The sequence below is a fragment of the Canis lupus genome, chromosome 28, assembly GCF_003254725.2.
Source record: "Canis lupus dingo isolate Sandy chromosome 28, ASM325472v2, whole genome shotgun sequence".
Classification (NCBI taxonomy): Eukaryota; Metazoa; Chordata; class Mammalia; order Carnivora; family Canidae; genus Canis; species Canis lupus.
The window spans coordinates 18037516-18055966 of record NC_064270.1 but is presented as its reverse complement, the minus strand read 5'-3'; the positions used below and the strand labels follow the sequence as shown (position 1 = coordinate 18055966).

Genomic DNA, 18451 nt, shown 5'->3' with positions numbered 1-18451 from the left:
TTATAGATGTGATAGGCCTTGCAATAATAATATAAACATTAATTGGAAAAAATAAGAGTCTGAGCTTTTGTCTCCATTGTGAATAAACAATTTACTCATGGGACTGAAGGAAAACCAGATACAACCTCATTGGTATCTCAAAAGAAACTCAAAATTTATAATCTGACTGGCTTTATTTTGAAGTTGATCAAAAACTATTTTTTAAAAAACACATCTAATTCAAGTCACTGGGCTAAAACAGGCAATATATAACAATGAATTTTCATATACTCCATTGTTCAAAAAGCACTGGTTTTGGAAGAAGTAGTTTTAAAACTGAGTCTCTGTGCCACCTACTCATTCCATGCTCCAGCACAATGTAGTTTACTCCTCTGAGCCAAGCTTCATAACCTGTGAAGTAAAGATAATAATATTAGGCTCTGATTTCTGGTCTAGCATGTAAGAAGCCTAAAAGTCTTCATTTTGTCCTAACAACAAGTAAAAGGCTGAACAAATTGAAAAAAAAAATCAATAATTCTTCTTAGCTCTGGCAAAGAAGAGAGGTCACAGGGCAAACCACTCACCCCCAAATTGGAAAGACACACAGGCAGATAATAGAGATTTATAATTTATCAAAGCAGAAACCTCTTGCAGAACCAGTATGGGAGTAGAATAACATGAAATGTAATTAACAAATTGCTGGAGGCTTAGCATGAATAAACCTGAGATATAAAAATTTCAGGGGATCCTTTTATTAGGCGGGGGGGTGGATCTTGGCATTGAGGAGTTTTACCTCCAGGAGTTTCTTGCAGTGAAACAAAGAAAAATCACCTCATGTTTCCATAAAGGGAGGGGTGGGGGGGGAAAGGAACAATTTTGAAATATACAACATTGTATTCTTAACAAGGCCTGTTCCAAGCAAAAACTATTTTACCAGAGTCTAACATGCTGGAGTTTATCAGAGCCTAAACAACTTGGAGAAAGGAAATACCTAAGTCAAGCTCTCTCCAGCCATCCTGTCTCACCTAAAGGTTGGTGGTGGGGTAGTGGGGAGAGGCATGAGAAACAGAAACGAAGTTCACAGTCCAGGGGCACAGACTTACCAAAAGACTGCTAGCACATCAAAGGACCAAAGAAGTCTTCCTCTCCCCCTACACCTTATCACTACATTACTAAAGGTCAATTTACTTCAGTTCATTTTACCCAGCATATCATGTCCACCTTTCAATAAAAAATTACAAGGCAAGCTAAAAGATTTAAAACAAAAAGAAAAACACAGCTTGAAGAGACTGAAGAAGCATCAGAGCCAGAGTGAGATGGCAGGAATGTCGGAAGAATCAGATCAGGATTTTTTTAAAACTATGATTAATATGCTAAGGGATTTAATGGAATAAGTGGAAAACATGAAAGAACAGATGGATAATGTGAGCAGAGAGATGAAAAGTCTAAGAAATAAAAAGAAATGCTGGAGATCAAAAACACTAATAGAAATGAAGAATGTCTTTGATGGGCTCATTAGTGGCTGGACATGGCTTTTTTCAAAAAATAAAATAAAACAAAAACCAGCTCTTTGAAAAGATCCATAAAATCAATAAGCCTCTAGCTAGGCTGTGAAAAAGAGAGAAAACACAATTTACTAATATCACAAATGAAAGAAGGAATTACTACAGATCCCATGGACATTAAAAGGATAAAAAAAGGAATTTATGAAAAACTCTATGCCTAAAAAATTGATAACCTAGATAAAATGGGCCAATTCTTTAAAAGACACATCTTTCAGAACTCACACATAAAAGAAGCCAATCTGAATAGACCTATCACTATTAAAGTAATTGAATAAATAATAATCTTCCAGAACAGAAAGCACTAGCTCTAGATGGGTTCACTGGTGAGTTCTATGAAACATTTAAGGAAAAAATTATATCAATTCTCTACAACCTCTTTCAGAAGATAAAACCAGAGGGAATGCTTTCTAATTCCTTCTATGAGGTCAACATCACCAAAACCAAAACCAGACAAAGACATTACAAGAAAAAAAAAAAAAAACCTGCAGATAAATATTTCACAGGAACACAAATAAAAAATACTCATCATAATATTAACAAATTAAACCCAATAATGTACACAAATTATGCAAATCACTGAGTATAATACATTGCAAGTATACAAGACTGGTTCAACATTCAAAAATGAATTACTGTGATATATCATATCAAAAGCCTAAAAAAGAAAAAGACATTCCTGTTTAAATAGCTGCAGAAAGAGCATTTGACCTATTCATGATAACAAAAATAATAAAAAAAAAGACTGTCAGCAAATTAGGAATAGAGAGAAACTTTCTCAACTTGGCAAAGAATACTTATAAACCTATACATAATATCACCCTTATTGGTAAGAACTAGAAACTTTCTGGCTAAGACCAGGAACAAAGAAAGGATGTCCCTTCTCACTACTGCTTTTTAACATTGTACTAGAAATCCTAGCTAATACAATAAGACAAGAAAAGGAAATAAAACCTGTGCCAGTTAGGAAGAAAGAAAACTGATTTTGTTTGCAAATGATACAATCATCTGTGTGGAAAATATGAAAGAATTGAAGAAAAAAAACCTCTTGAAACTAGTAAGTGACTAATAGCAAGTTTTTGAACTATAATGTTAATATACAAGAGTCAATTATTTTCCTATTTACTTGTAATGAACAAGTGTTATTTAAAATACAAAACACAATACCATTTATATTAGCGTCCCCCAAAATAAAATGTTTCAGTATAAATCTAGCAAAATATGTATAAGATCTACATGAGGAAGACTACAAAACTCTGAGGAAAGACATCAAAGAAAAACTAAATAAAATGGAGAGACATTCATATTCATGGATAGAAAGATTCAATATTGTCAAGATGTCAATTCTTCACAATTTGATCTACACATTCAATGCAATTCCAATCAAAATCCAAGTAAGTTATTTTGTGGATACTGACAAATTGATTCTCAAGTTTATTTGGAGAAGAAAAGGACACAGAACATCTAGCGCAATACTGAATGAGAACAAAGTTGAAAGACTAATACTACCCAACCTCAAGACTTAGTATAAAGCTACAAAAATCAAGTCAGTGTGATATTAGTTAAAGAATGGACAAATAGATCAATGAAACAGAATAGGGAGCCAGAAAGAGACCCACATAAATATAGGCAACTGATCTTTAACAAAGCAACCAAGTCAATACAAGATAGTCTTTTCAACAAATGGTGCTGGAACTCTCAACATCCACATGCAAAAAATGAATCGAGATACAGACTTTAAACCCTTAACAAAAATTTACTCAAAATGGATCATAGACTTAAAACTAAAATGTAAAACTATAAGACTCCTAGAAGACATAATAGGAGAAAATCTCAATGATCTTGGATATAACAATAAATGACCTTGGCTATGGTAATGACCTTTTCAATACAACACCAAAGTCAAAATCCATGAAGGAAATAATTGATAAGCTGCACTTCATTAAAATTTTAAAATTCTGCTCTGCAAAAGATGATGTCAAGAGATGAGATGATAAGCTACAGACTGAGAGAAAATACTTACAAAAGAGACATCTGATAAAGGACTATTGCTCAAAATATACAAGGAATCCTTAAAACAATAAGAAAACAACCTAATTTAAAAATAGGCTAAAGATCATAAAAGACACTTTACTAAAGAAGATATAAAGTTACAAGAAAGTGTATTAAACGTTGCTCAACCTCATATGTAATTAGGGAATTGAAACTTAAAAACAATGAGGCACAACTACACACCTACCTATTAGATGACCAAAGCCTTAGACACTGACAATACTAAATGCTGGTGAAGATGTGGAACTCTCATCATTATGCATATGAATACAAAATGGTACAATCACTTGGAAGACAGTTTTACAGTTTCTTACAAAACTAAGCATACTGGGCAGCCCCGGTGGCGCAGCGGTTTAGCGCCACCTGCAGCCCAGGGAGTGATCCTGGGGACCCGAGATGGAGTCCGGCATCGGGCTCTCTGCATGGAGCCTGCTTCTCCCTCTGCCTGTGTCTCTGCCTCTCTCTCTCTGTGTCTCTATGAATAAATAAATAAAATCTTAAAAAAAAAAACAACTAAGCATACTTTACATAATCCAGCAATCACACTGTAATTACCCAAATGAATTGAAAATATAAGTCCACACAAAAACCTGCATAAGCATGTTTATAGTATATTTACTTGTAATTCCCAACATTTGAAAGCAACCAAAATATCCTTCAGTAGATTAGTGAATAAATGGTACACTAAGACAATGGAATATTATTCAGTACCAAAAATTAATGAGTCATCAAGCCATAAAGAAACATGGAGAAAACCTAAATGCATATTACTAAGTGAAAGAAGCCAATAAAAGGCTACTTACTGTAAGATTCCAAACAGAAGGCATTCTAGAAAAGGTAAAACTATGGCAATTATAAGATTAATGGTAGTCAGTGGTTAGGCAGGAGGGAGGGATAAAACAGAGTGAACAGAGTGTTTTTAGGGTGCAGTGAACAGAGAATTTTTAGGGTAGTGAAACTATTCTGAACAATAGTACAATGATAGATACATGTCCTTATACATTCATCAAAATCCATATAATGCACAACACCAAGATTGAACCTTAATGTAAACTATGAACTTTGGTTGATAATTGGTTCTAGAATTTCTGCTCCAGAATCCCTACTAGGCTAGAGGATCTTGTTTCCAATTAATGATTTAATATGTAATGCCCTAACTAGATTCAAATTCCATGAGGACAGCAATCCAATCTGTTTTGCTCATAGCTGAATACTCATCATCTTGCATAGTATGAACAAAATAGGCATTTGTTAAATAAAACATATGGAAAGTAACAGGCAGATAAAATAAATAATAGCACAATCAGATGTTTTTTTAAAAGAGAATTTAATGAAAGAACCACTAAAAGTGTGGGCAGGTTTAAAGGAGCCACCAAATTATCTTAAGGTACCTAGCAATTAGCAGCAGTGAGAAACCATTGCTACATCTAGACCTGGAAAAGCAGGGGGAGAAACAATATGATCAAAGCATAATAATAAGTGAAGCAGTGCAAGAGTTGCCACCTGCAAGGGAATGAAGTTATAGAGGGCAGAAGCCAGTGCCGGAAATGTGTGCCAATGTAGGGAGGAAGTAGGTAAGAAAAACCCTCCTCTCTCCTGCATTAGTATCCTTCTTGTGTATACCAATGGTAAACCAGAAGTCAAGAATGCATAATAGAGTTCATAGAAATCAGTCTCTCGGGGTCCCAAGGCATGCAGAGAACAAATATTAGTGAACTGGGGGAAGGAGAGGTTGGCGATGGACAATAATCAACACAAGGATGATGTTATTTAGAAAGGATCTTTGATATCTTAATATTGGATAAGAATAAAATGCAAATACATGGAAAAATTTGACAAAGGAGAAGTTTCCATCTGTTCATTATTCAAGCAACTCTGAAAAATAAGATGCTAGTAAATCTGAAAGAGTTGGAACACCATCCGGAATATACAGAATTAATAACATTTTGCTGTAAAGAATTGTCGTTCTAAATTGCTAAAGGTGTGAAGAAGCAGTTTGTCCTTTGGCATCCCCTTTAATCTAAATATACTCAGTAAGAAAATGATACAGCTCAAACTTCCTTCTTCCACCTCAGAAGCCCAGCCCAACCACTGCTCAGTTCAACCAATTAGTAATTTGCAGGGGGAAACATGAACCAATTAATGCTGATGATTGCAGGCCACTAATTGGCTACTGGGCTGTCGGAGCGGCTTTGCAGTTGCTAAATCAAATTGATAGCTAAGGGCCATGAGCTGTTCAGCTGTTTGCTCTTCTCGTTTGGGACTTCAAGGCCAGGGAGGAGGAGTGGTTTCCCATGACATTTCAGTCACTCTGTCATGACCAGCCCATCATCTTCATGGCTGTGCATGGTCAGTATATTTACCCATAATTGTGGGGTTGGTTACAAGACTGTGGCTCTGGAAAGGCACGAGGCTGCCACTCTTGGGGAGATGTTCTCATCCTGTCTGACAGGCAGCAAGGCATGTGAGGTGAACTGTGAAGTCGATGCACTTCTGGAGAAGCAGTGTGACTTTTTTGGAGGCCACACAGTTGGAGGCTAGAGCAAAAGTGTAATGGGTCACCAAAGAAGGGGAATCCATCAGGGGAGCTGCTCAGACCCCTTAGAGGCAGGATGCCTGGGGCTGAGTATACCCAATACGTCCAAGTCACTGCTTGTCTCATGGATACCTTGTGCCATCTCTGATAAATGAGAGGATTCATTAATGAGCACTGCTGGACTTGACAGAAGAATATGTGCTATATGACATTGATGTAAGGATTCCAGTTTTATAAACATATACAAACTCACAAGAAAGTAAACATCAAAATGTGTGCTGTTCCTTTCAAAATAGTCCTCTTTGAAGGCATGTTACTTACTCCAAAGATGCTGTAACGTCTCCAGTTATGTCTGAGCATCTTTTTGGAGCATAAAAAAACAAATATTGGCAGCTCTAAAAACAAATACAAAACAAAAACCAACCAACCAAATAAAACAGCTCTTAATGGTTTACAACAGTGTTTCTTAACCAGGGACCCTGCTCCACCCAGCCCTTTTGTCCCAGCCCTTATTCACCCTGGGACATTTGTCAATGAATGGTGACATTTCTGGTTACTACAACTAGGAGTGTGGAGGGGGAAGATGCTATTGACATCTAAGGAGTAGAGACCTAAGGGGTGCTACTAAACATCCTACAATGTACAGAACAACCCCCAAAACAATGAATTATCCAATCCAAGATGTCAATAGTGTCAAGGTTGAGAAGCCCTGATTTACACTGATTTCTTTCAAGAGGAAATTTGGTTGATTTTGTGGAACTATCTAAAGGTCAGTCAGAGGTAAGTCTGGTGATTAAGGAGGTCCACCAAGCTGGAAAAGCCATTCCTGGACTAAAATAAGGGTAATTATAGAGTAATGAGACTGATTTTCTTACATGATAATTTCTAACATGGAGTCCACACAAAGAAAGGTTTCAAGCAATATTGCCACTCATTTTTTAATCCTTCAATTCATTAAATATTTATTAAGTATTTAATATGTGCAGGAACCAATTAGCAAAACAAAATTCTTAGGTTGAAAGAACTCTTAGTCTAGAAGCAATACAGGGTAATGTACCAGGCCTGTCTGATAAAGTAAACTCTTTTAACTCTTTCATTATTCTTTCAAAAGGTTGCTTCCTTTTTTTAAGACTTTATTTATTTATTTGAGAGAAAAAGCAAGAGAGAGAGAGAGAGAGAGAGAGAGAGCATGAGCAGGGTGAGGGGGAGAGGAAGAAGCAGATTCTCCACTGAGCAGGGAGCCCAATTTGGGGCTCAGTCTTGGGACTCCCAGATTATGACCTAAGCTGAAGGCAGACACTTAACTGACTGAGCCACCCAGGTGTCCCAAAAGGTTGTTTCTTATGAGGATTATATAAATTAAGAAACACAAAACATTTCTCACAGTTACTTGGCACATAGTAAATACTCAATATTTGCTAAATACAAATTATTAATATTAAAAATGCAAAAAACATATGATTTTCCAAATGGATTCCTTTGAGGAATAAATATTCTTTAGAAGCATACCTTCAGTTATCCTTGTAAATACACACATACTGCCAATTGTATTTTTAGGCCATGATTAACAATGTTTTCCACCAAGAGAAATATGACTACATCCTCATTGGATTTGATGTAACAAATCAGAAAACAACAGCAACAAGCATCTTGTAGATACTTGTCTAGCCTTTCTAATCTGGAAGGCGCTATACAGGTAATGTCCTAGATATAAAATAATACATGCAACTATCTCTGCCTTCATCTGACTTTTAATAATCTTGAGGAGACAAACCACAAGATAATTAACCAGGAAAAATTAGCAGGGGCCACAAATGGCAGAGAAGTTCAAAAGAGGGCAGGATCCTTATAGGTTCCTAAGAGGAACATGTCCAGAGGACAGTATCCAAATAAGAATACAACAGACAGACAGACAGACTTTGGCCTCTGTTTTTCTCATCCATAAAGGTCTCAGGAAAATAGAAGTGTATCAAACCATGACTTACGAAGAAGGTGCCAGAAAATTCTGCAATAAGATGATTTTGTAATGGTGTTTTTTAAAGGGAGAAGAAAGGAAGGGCCTGAACCAGTTGGAAGCTAAGAAGTCAGTCTCACTATTAAAATTAGTAGTTAAAAATTACTATTTATTTACTTATTTATTTATTTATTTATTTTTCATTTATTTATTTATTTTTAAAAGATTTTATTTATTTATTCGTGAGAGACACACACAGAGAGAGAGAGAGAGAGGCAGAGACACAGAGGGAGAAAGAGGCTCTATGCAGGGAGCCTGATGTGGGACTCAATCCTCCAAATCTCCAGGATCACACCCTGGGCTGAAGGTGGCACTAAACCACTGAGCCACCCGGGCTGCCCTAAAAAATTATTTTTTAAATGGTAGTAGTTAAAAATTATTTTAGACTGAGCAGATGGAGTCAGAGAGGGCCCCCAGTGACTCACTGGAGAAGCTCAGGGCTCCACGTGTTATGAACCTCAACATTATCATAAAAAATGCAGCTTCTTTTCTGAGCAAGAAGCACCTTGCTGATACTTTCTGAGACTGGACCTACATTGAATATTCATGAGTGTCTCCTGGAATGCCTGTTTAGTATTAAGCAAAAGAAGGGCTAGAAAAGGTGGTATGTAAATCAAATCTCTGCATACCAAATTCTACTTGAAATGAACGAAGGGGGTTCATTATTCAAAGGAACTTTGTAATAAATCCTTATGAAAAGCAAGTAAGGGATTTTTGGGATTGTCCCAGCTTGACCATCTTCTAACTGTGGGACTCAGAATAAGTCATTTCAACCCACTGAAACCTATTAGGACTCCACATTATAAATGAAGAGACTCTTACCTCAGCCTCTCCCAAAAGGTTGTAGTAAGCCTCAGGGGAGTTAGTTAATGTATGTGACAGTACCTTGTAAACTTTTAAACTGTGAGCCACTTCAATTTCTTGAAGACCTCTGATTTCATCTAACAGGCTGTTTTACAATGACTGCTTCCTACTAAGCTGAGACACGTTTTAGGGTAAGAAAAGTTTGAATTTGCCAACATCATATGATAAACCTAATTATTTCAGCCTTCTCTGTTTATGAAATGGTATCCCTGAACTAATCTTGGATCAGGAGCTTAAGACCTAAACGCTGTGAGCCAGTTGTCTCACCTTGAAAACACCAGGAAAATTACGACAATTTCCTCTATAGAATGTTGGTACAAAAGAACAGGCTAACAAATGGGAAGATATTTTTAAGTGAATAGTATTATGCTCTTAATATATAGGGAAGCAATATTAATTTCTTTTCTTCTACTGGAGTTATAAATTTGAGTTAAACTTGGTGTTTACATGGAGGAGGCACATCTTGGCAGGAATTCACATTGCTTCAGGAGAACCTCTTCCCATCCCTGACCACACATGCTCCAGGGTGTGTCTCAGGGATTGAGTAGGTCCATTTTAAAGAACCTTGTGGCACATCTTCATGAAAAGCACATAAAAAGTTATGGATTTTCCCACCTTTACTGTTTTCTGAGTATGAGAAAACAGAAACAAAAATATTCTGTGCTGCCATTTATCTATCAGGGACTATGCAGTGATAAAATTCTATAGCTGATAGAAGCCTTATCTGAACAAAACCTGTATGTTTATGCTTTGAGGTTTCCAGGAAGTAAGGAACTCAAATAGTGATTATTCTTAATAGTGTTCTATTAAACTAGACTATTAAACCAGACTATTTGGTCCCTAACAGGAATTGCTTGATGAAAAGGATGAACCCAGGATGGCTCTAGCAGACCAGCAGACTAATTGCTTTATAAGTGTTTTAACGGAGTTTCAAGAGGCAGTGCAAACCAATGGTCCATCAGAGAGAAAAGTAAGACTTTCTCCTCTATCTTCATTCTCACTGATTAAGCTCTCTGCCCATAGGCTAGCTGTAGGCTCCATGTCCAAAATGTACCCAAACTTCTCTCCATTTCATGTCTTAGTAGCTTCCAGACAACAAATGTCTGGAACAACAAATGTCCCAAACAGCATGTCTGGTTCTTCTTCATGATGAATTTCAATGTTTACTTTTTAGTTTCAAATATATGCTTATTTGTGAATCTGTGTTTGATTAAAAAAAAAAAAAAAAAAAAAAACTTCTATAATCCAAAACTACCAAATACCATAAACTGAAGGAGAAGATATAAAGTCAAGCCAAAATCCAAGTCGATCATGAATACAAGGGACAATGATTAACCACCTCAGCATGTTGAGGAAAATCACAATATCACTGATAATGAAAGAGTATGTTATGCAGAGATCTTGAAATCCATTCCTTCTCTCTTTTGTTCATTCAACCTATGAATCACTCCTCCTGTCTCAGACACTGTTCTAGGTTCTGGGTTGCAGTGGTAGTGAGCACATTAGCAGACTCAGTGCTTTCTGGAAGCTTAAAAATGCAGCTAGAACGAGTTGGGGAGGTGGGGGCAATACACGAATGAACATGCAAGGAAATATGGGTGGCAAGAGCTGTGTTGAACCCAAGCAGGCTAGCAAGAGTTGTTCCTCTATCAAAAGGCCGTGAAACAATGGAATATCACTCAGCCATTAGAGACGACAAATACCCACCATTTGCTTTGACGTGGATGGAGGGTATGTGGAACTGGAGGGTATTATGCTGAGTGAAGTAAGTCAATCGGAGGAGGACAAACATTATATGGTAATTAATTTGGGGAATATAAAGAATAGTGAAAGGGAATAAAAGGGAAAGGAGAAAAAATGAGTGGGAAATATCAGAAAGGGAGACAGAACATGAGAGACTCCTAACTCTGGGAAACGAACAAGGGCTGGTGGAAAGAGAGGTGGGTGGGGGGTGGGGGTGACTGGGTGACGGGCACTGAGGGGGGCACTTGATGGAATGAGCACTGGGTGTTATGCTATATGTTGGCAAATTGAACTCCAATTAAAAAAAAAAAAAAAAAAAAAAGGCCGTGAAACAGCTCAGTGAGTAGCTGGGAGGCCTACCAGCACGAAGTTTACAAAATATCTGATTTCAGCAAGGTATCATGGCCAGGGAACTCTGAATCAGGGATTGGCACCTGGTCCAAGCCTCTCTCCTCTATGCCATGCTGTGTTGAAGAGTCTTATTTTTGTCATATTCACATGACCAGACACATGCACGTTCTGATGCATAACCTATGGTATCAGCAGGATATTAACAGTGACACTCAGGGCAGCAATTCACCGAAGAAAGATGGAAGGGTCTAGAGCTATATGGAGTCGAATTTGAATTCTAGCTTTTTCTGCTTACTGTCCCTGTGAACACTGATCTCTCTTGTGCCTCTGTTTCCCTTCTGTTAATAATAATCCATAGATGATAGGTTGTTGAAGGGGGTCCAAGGAAGATTTAATTTTTGTTTTTAAAATATTACCTCGCACAAGATTGCAGGATTGGTTGAGTAAGGAAAATCCTATTTGGTAGAAAGCAGATTGTGGTAATTTGCAAAGAGTGTTTTCTATTAACCATGATATGAGAGGCAATTAAATCCCAGAAGAAAAATGTTGAAAGCTCAATATCAGCTCTTAATATGCTGGAATGTTAGTTAATGACTTGGTTAATTTGTGGGAAGTTTTGTTCTTATTTGTTTTTTAATTCCAGTATGGTTGACATACTGTGTTATATTAGCATGCAATTACTGTGTTATATATTGAGCTGTGCAATATAGCGATTCAACAATTCCATATATTACTCAGTGCTCACCATGCTAAGCATCCTCCTCCCCCTCTTCCCCCTTCTCCTTCTTCTTCCTCCTCCTCCTCCTCCTCCTCCTCCTCCTCCTCCTTCTTCTTCTTCTTCTTCTTCTTCTTCTTCTTCTTCTTCTTCTTCTTCTTCTTCTTCTTCTTCTTCTTCTTCTTCTTCTTCTTCTCCTTCTTCTTCTTCTTCTCCTTCTCCTCCTCTCCTCCTCCTCCTCCTCCTCCTCCTTCTCCTTCTTCTTCTTCTTCTTCTTCTTCTTCTTCCTCCTCCTCCTCCTCCTCCTCCTCCTCCTCCTCCTCCTCCTCCTCCTCCAGTGTACTCTTCAATCCCCATCACTGATTTCACCCAGCCTGCCACCTACCTCCCCTCTGGTAACCATCAGATTGTTCTCTATAGTAAAAAGTTTGGTTTTTTGTTTGTCTCTTTTTTTTTTCCTTTTAGTGTGTTTTGTTTCTTAAATTTGATTTGGGGAGAATGTTCAGCTTTGCCTCTCCTTTATAATCTTATGGTCAAATTATAATAAATATGTATAAAAATATTTCTATCTTTAAAAATTGAATTATAAGTGTTTCTGAAGCTATAGCTGAAAAAAAAAGAAGCCAGAACTAACACTAATCTTAAAATATCAGTCACACTAATTCTGAATGATAAAAATCTGGTCTCAGGGGATTTTTATAGACCCCCAAATCAGTTTGAAGGTCAGGTCACCTACATCTAAGAAGTACTAAACAAAATCAGCCAAGTTTCCAACATGGTAGAAAGTGTCCTTCCAAGGAAATAGGAAGAAATGAAATTGAGTTTCACCACACAAATGTCTGCTTATTTTTTGGAATTTTATGTATATCCGTTGTCAGCTGAGGTTCTGAAAAATAGTTTATGCATGACTAAATGTTCATGGGGAATCAGTAATTTATTTTAATTTCTATGTTTTAGGCTCTTTAATTAAAGGAAGTCAGCTATAAGCCTCAATTTGTAAGGTTGTTTTGAAGTTTTAGAAAGACACCTTAATTCATGTGTCATAGGACTCGCACATAATAGGCACTCAATAAAACTTAGATATCATTATCATGATTGTTCCTCCCAAGAAATTTAGTTCATAAAATCATAAAATAACACTGGCACTAAAAGAATACTTCATGAAAGCAAGAACTGTTCTGCTCATAGTTTTTAGAACCTTGTTTGGCCAATGCCTGGGAAGTAATGGGAGGGAATCTGTTTCTAATTACAGTATTTTCTGTATGTCATTTGCTTAAAAAAATTACCTCAAACTCATTTACAAGTATTGAAGAAATATTTAAGAAATATAAATTTGGAAAGGAACTCTTGTATTGGCTAGCTTAGGACTGCCATGTGTTCTGGCCAGCCTTGATCACACAGAATGCAAGGCTAGGGTATCCAGCATTTTGCTCATTTTAACTGACGCTGTCTCTCCCAATTCTCCAATTCCTAAATAAAAGGAATATCTTCTAACCATATGGTCAGTGTTTACCAGGAAGCCTGTTCTGGCAATAATTTCTGTATCTATATGGATCCAGGACGTCAAGGAACATTCACCGGAGAAATGAAGACAAGCCTCATGCATGTCCATCACTACCATAGAATGTAGCAGTGTTTCCTCCACATTGTAGGTTTCTTTTTTTTTTTTTTTTTTTAAGATTTTATTTATTTATTCATGAGACACAGAGAAACAGAGACAGAGACATAGACAGAGGGAGAAGCAGGCTCCTCACAGGGAGCCCGATGTGGTACTTGATCCCCAGACCCGGGATCACACCCTGAGCCGAAGGCAGATGCTCAGTCGCTGAGCCACCCAGGCGTCCCCACCTGGGAAGGTTAAATGAATGCTTGACACAGGAGCAGTTCTGTGTGTTCACTCTCCAGGGAGTGAACAGAGCGAGGAGAAATTATATGGAACTTCAAAAGTATTTTTAGATACCTTTCCTATGCCCTTTTACTGATTCAAAAGTATATGAATTGTTTTTTCTTCCTTGACCACAGGGTCTAGAGAGTTTTTCTGTATTTTACAGTAATACTCCTGACTTGTGAACACACATGTAGGTTTCTGGATGGTGACTCAATAACTGTAGAAATTTTAAATCGGCAAGTCTTTTTGTCCTGAACTTTATTGACCTGGGATCTTGAATGGATATCTCTTGTTTCTCTGAACATGAAGCCAGGAGAGCATCTTCCAGTAGTTTATTCTGCTGCCAGGAGAGCATCTTCCAGTAGTTTATTCTGCTGATTGCTTACGTGTATCACTCAGAAGCAAGCTGAGATACTGCTGAGTGTTTCTTTTTGCTTTGCTACTTCTGTTTCGTTTCTCCTTTCTGTTTATTGTATTTGTTTAATGTGATTCCTACTAACGATATTATGGGATGCAAATTAGCTTTGATTGAAAACTCCTACAGATACACATTTGCCTAAATATATAGTCCATTCCTGTAAGACTCTTCCTCAGAAAGGAAGAGAATGGGAGGATGTATACTGAGTTAATCGCAGCCTTAGTTACCTTTCTGCTTTAAGAGTTAATAACTATGTGGGAGCAGGATTGGGGGTGGGAGGAGTTGTTCTATTTTCAGCACCTTCAAAACACACAGCATAGTGCTGGCTTTGGCAGCACTTATACTAAAACACACAGCATAACCTCCATTCTAACAGCCCCCAGTCCTTGAACCTGCCCACTTCCCTGAACAGGCAGGGCTTTTCCATGCACTGCATTCCTCAAGAACTGCCAGTGGAGTGCAGATTGGTTTTAATACCCTATTAGCAGTTAGGGCAAAGCCAGCCTCTCTTCTCAGCCTACACACTCCATACCTCTAGACTCGTTTTTAATCAATTACATTTTACCTTAAACTTTGCAATTTTCCAGCAAAGCTGCCTCGTAGAGTCAGAAGCTAAGGGGTTTACATCATGAATGTTAGTCAGAAATCGATGTCCTGTACAGATACTATCAGCCCTGTTAATATCTACTAGCATCATATAAATCTTAGTTAATGGGTTGTCTAATCTGTATACTTTTTGCAGTGTGTTCTACTCTAAAGTGGTGCCCTGGCAGCATTTTCTCTGGTCATTGGAGCAATGTCACCCATATAGAACAGTAGGACAACCCCCACCTGCACCCCACCCCACCCCACAGACTGTTATACACAGAGCGTGGCCACCACCATCTAAAATGGTTTGGATTAATAGTTTTTTCGTTAAGAGTCAATAAACAAGCTCCTAGGTCCACGCAAGCTTCTTACAGCAAAAGCTCAATGTTGCCATTCATCATTGCCACCAGAGAACCAGAAATTCCATTTGTTTTCTCTGCTGCTGACAAATGTAATTTATAGGCTTTAAAGACCTAATTATTTTCTGCGACGCAGGATTAAATCTGAACACTTCTTACTGGAGGGGTGAAAGAGGTAGTGGATATCTTAGAAATCTGGAGCCTCCAAATTCTAGGTCTCAGATTCTCAGGTGAGAGGAATTAATGGTGATAAAATTGCAAGTTCAGACCAATAATACAAAAAGAGGGCAAAAAATAATGTTCTCATACAACCAGTACTCTGGAAGCATTTACTGCTGGTGCTCATCCCAGGCCCCTTATACCTTTTCGGGGCATCCATCCCCTGATGTCCGTGTTCTTTTGAATCTTGTCTCTGGCTCCTTTTCAGGAGGGCTGCTTTATCTTCCAGCACAGAGCTAGAAGTACCTGGAAGTTTACTTTCTTACTTCTTCCCCAGGCATTCCTTAGCCAATGACTACTTGGCATAAGGAAATTAAAACCCATCTCCCTTGCCTTGATGAATTCACAATGAGCTCAGGTGTAATTTACACCCCAGAGTTCCTCTGCAGGATGACTGGGGCTGGTTCTTTGCCTGAAATAGATTCCTTACTTGGCTTCTTCCCTTTCCTTGTTTTTGATTCTCCACTTTGACCAGTATCTCTGGAGAGCATTTCCTTAATAAAGCACTTGACTATCTCTCATAGTCTCAGAAACCTGCTTCTGGGCCACCCGTCCTAAGACACCCCCCAACTAACCCCATTATGAACAGAGTACCAGTGGGATGCTGAAAAGGAATGTTAGAAGAAGCTATTATTGTCCAAGAAGATAGCAATGACAATAAGCCCTCACAATCTGTGTTTATCCTATTTAGAGTTTCAATTTGGCCAATTATCTTCAAAGTTGGTTTGATATGTGAAAGCTTCCTAGAGAAGCAGACTTTGGTCTATATCTCCTGTATCTGAGCTATTGCCTAAGTGGGCTGGCTAGCACAGCACTGCTTAAACACAATTTCTGGCACCACCTGGGTCCCCACCAGAGCAAGTATAAGCATCATTCCCTGGCCTTGAAGATCTCCCGATATCCTCTTACCTCCCACCTAGCTAATTTCGATTTCTACATGTTTCAGCTTATGTCTTCTATGCCCCAGTCTATTCTGACTCTTTGCCCCCAAAATGTTTCAGCTTCATTCCAACCTCAGTACCTTTGTTCATAGTCTTTGTCTACTTAGAATGCTTTCCCTTCTACCAGCTACTAATCTACCATAATTTAATTTTGATCTTCAGCTCTTGAATTCTTCTAGAATATATATATCTCCTTTCTCATTGGCAAAAACTCCTTTGCCAATTTCTTTCTTTCCAAGATTGTAAGCTTCTCGAGTGTATTAAACACCTATCTTTTTTCTTTCCTTTACTGACTAGCAGAAGGCTATTAGCACTAGTCATATTTTTAAAGTACAGTTACATCTATAATATTATTTATAAATTATACTAAATGATGTAAAAACTTACATCTGTATTTGTATAAAATAATTACACACATAGGATGAAACAAAATTTTAGGCTTCTGTGGGTTTTTGTTTCCAGAAATGTCCATAATCTTAGGATATAACCCTGATCCCACTAAATTATCTTCTACTCCACTTTATCCTGAATCTGATGCCTAAAAATCTACCCCCGTCATTCATGACTTGGGGTTAAGCATGGTGTTCTGCTGATTTTCTGTCAGGTGCAGCGTTTCTGAGTTGGGTAACACATTGAGCCACCTACATTAATAATGACTCTCTTATATGTTTGTCATTCTATGATATGAGGTGTACAGAGTCATGTGGGATGACTTGTGCCTTAAAGATTGAGACAAGGAAATAAGTAAATGGGAACAAGGAGAACACAATACGATAATGTCAGATTACAAAAACCTCACATTACAAAACCACCTACCAAATTAATAGAGTTGACATTCAAGCACACTAGTCTTGTAATATGAGGTTTTTCTCCCCACCAAATGTTGCATACATTCTTGGTGTTATTTACTTGGAAAACACTTTACTTAAGTTTTCCTTTGATTTTAGATTAGCTCAATTTCAGAAAACCAAGTTAGGAATGAGTGTGCTAATTTAAGATGTCAAGCCAGTGGGGAATTCACTGGAGACCAGGAAACGGACTCAGACAATATCAAATACTTGATTTTCTCCACCTCTGCAACTGCAGAAAATAAAAGTCTAGCTAAATCCCTTTGTTGGTCACTTGAACTTAAACTGCAAAGGTATAAGAGAAACGTACCATAAGCCTTAATAAGCAGGTAACATTTATCTACAAACAAATTGAGAAAAAGGAAATAGATCAAACTCACCATTCAAATCCCCTGTCACTCTATTCACATTGATAGTACTGGTTTGCAATTTTAGGGGTGCATCACTATACCATGAAAAGTTTGTATCTTGTTTGGGTTGGATAACTTTACCATGTCTCCAACATTCTTGTCTGGAAAAGTGGGGGAAATCATATTCGATTAATTCCTTTCCTTCTCAATTCTATTAAGAGAGACTAATTTTTAAAGGTTTCATTTTAAGCAATAAAATATGTTATAAATTTAAATATAATAAAAATCTTAAGGAATTATGGTACTCTGATAGTCTTGGATGACAACTACTCTTTAAATACTAATTTCCTGTCTTAGATTTTCTGTATCTTTATATTGTGGAGAAATATATTTCTCATGTAGGAGACTGGCATATATGCTTGCTTTTTATATGTGAGGAGAAACAATTAAGAATGTCTTTTATCTTTCTGAAAAAATATATGGATACGGTGAGCTCATTGCATCATTTTAAATGACAACAACTATCTCTCAGTAACTTGTTTTGGGGAAGCTAAGTAATACCTTAAATGTTAAATATGCTCTTTGGCAAAGTGAGCTGATGTCCACAGTGACTCGAGCACTAGTTATGATCACAGACTAAGCTGCTTACACCCCACTCCAGTTATGGAGATATAGGGATGTTAAAAAAAAATGGCACTCCCAGCTTCAAAATCAAAAAGAGCCAATATTTACTGAGCACCTGCTGTATGCCAGCTTTTATAGCTTATCTCATTTGATTCCTACAATGCCCCTCTATACAATCATGATGATTGTCTCCATTTTATGTAAGAGGAAATGAGGCCTCCAAAATTAATTACTTGTTTAAAGAGTCATTGCCAGCAAAGGTCTGAGTGAGAATCCAAACTAAGCAGTAATGACACCACAGAGTTCTCACCCCTTACCACTGGATGGCACAGCCTCTCCTGAGCAGCTGCCTTCACCTGCCCACAGGGTAAAGGAGTCAGATGTTCTACACATAGGACTG

The 18451-nt window shown here is 37.6% G+C and overlaps 1 long non-coding RNA gene across 9 annotated transcripts in view; it reads right to left on the bottom strand.

The window, feature by feature from the left end:
• Positions 1 to 247: 247 nt before the first annotated feature.
• LOC112672304 (uncharacterized) overlaps positions 248 to 18451 on the bottom strand; it is a 65616-nt gene continuing 47412 nt past the window's right edge. For all 9 annotated transcript variants that reach the window (XR_007406819.1, XR_007406820.1, XR_007406823.1 and 6 more), the window contains 2 exons: positions 17458 to 17588; positions 248 to 390 (listed from right to left, as the gene is read on the bottom strand). This is a non-coding gene — a long non-coding RNA (uncharacterized LOC112672304). The remainder of the gene's footprint in view (positions 391 to 17457; positions 17589 to 18451) is intronic.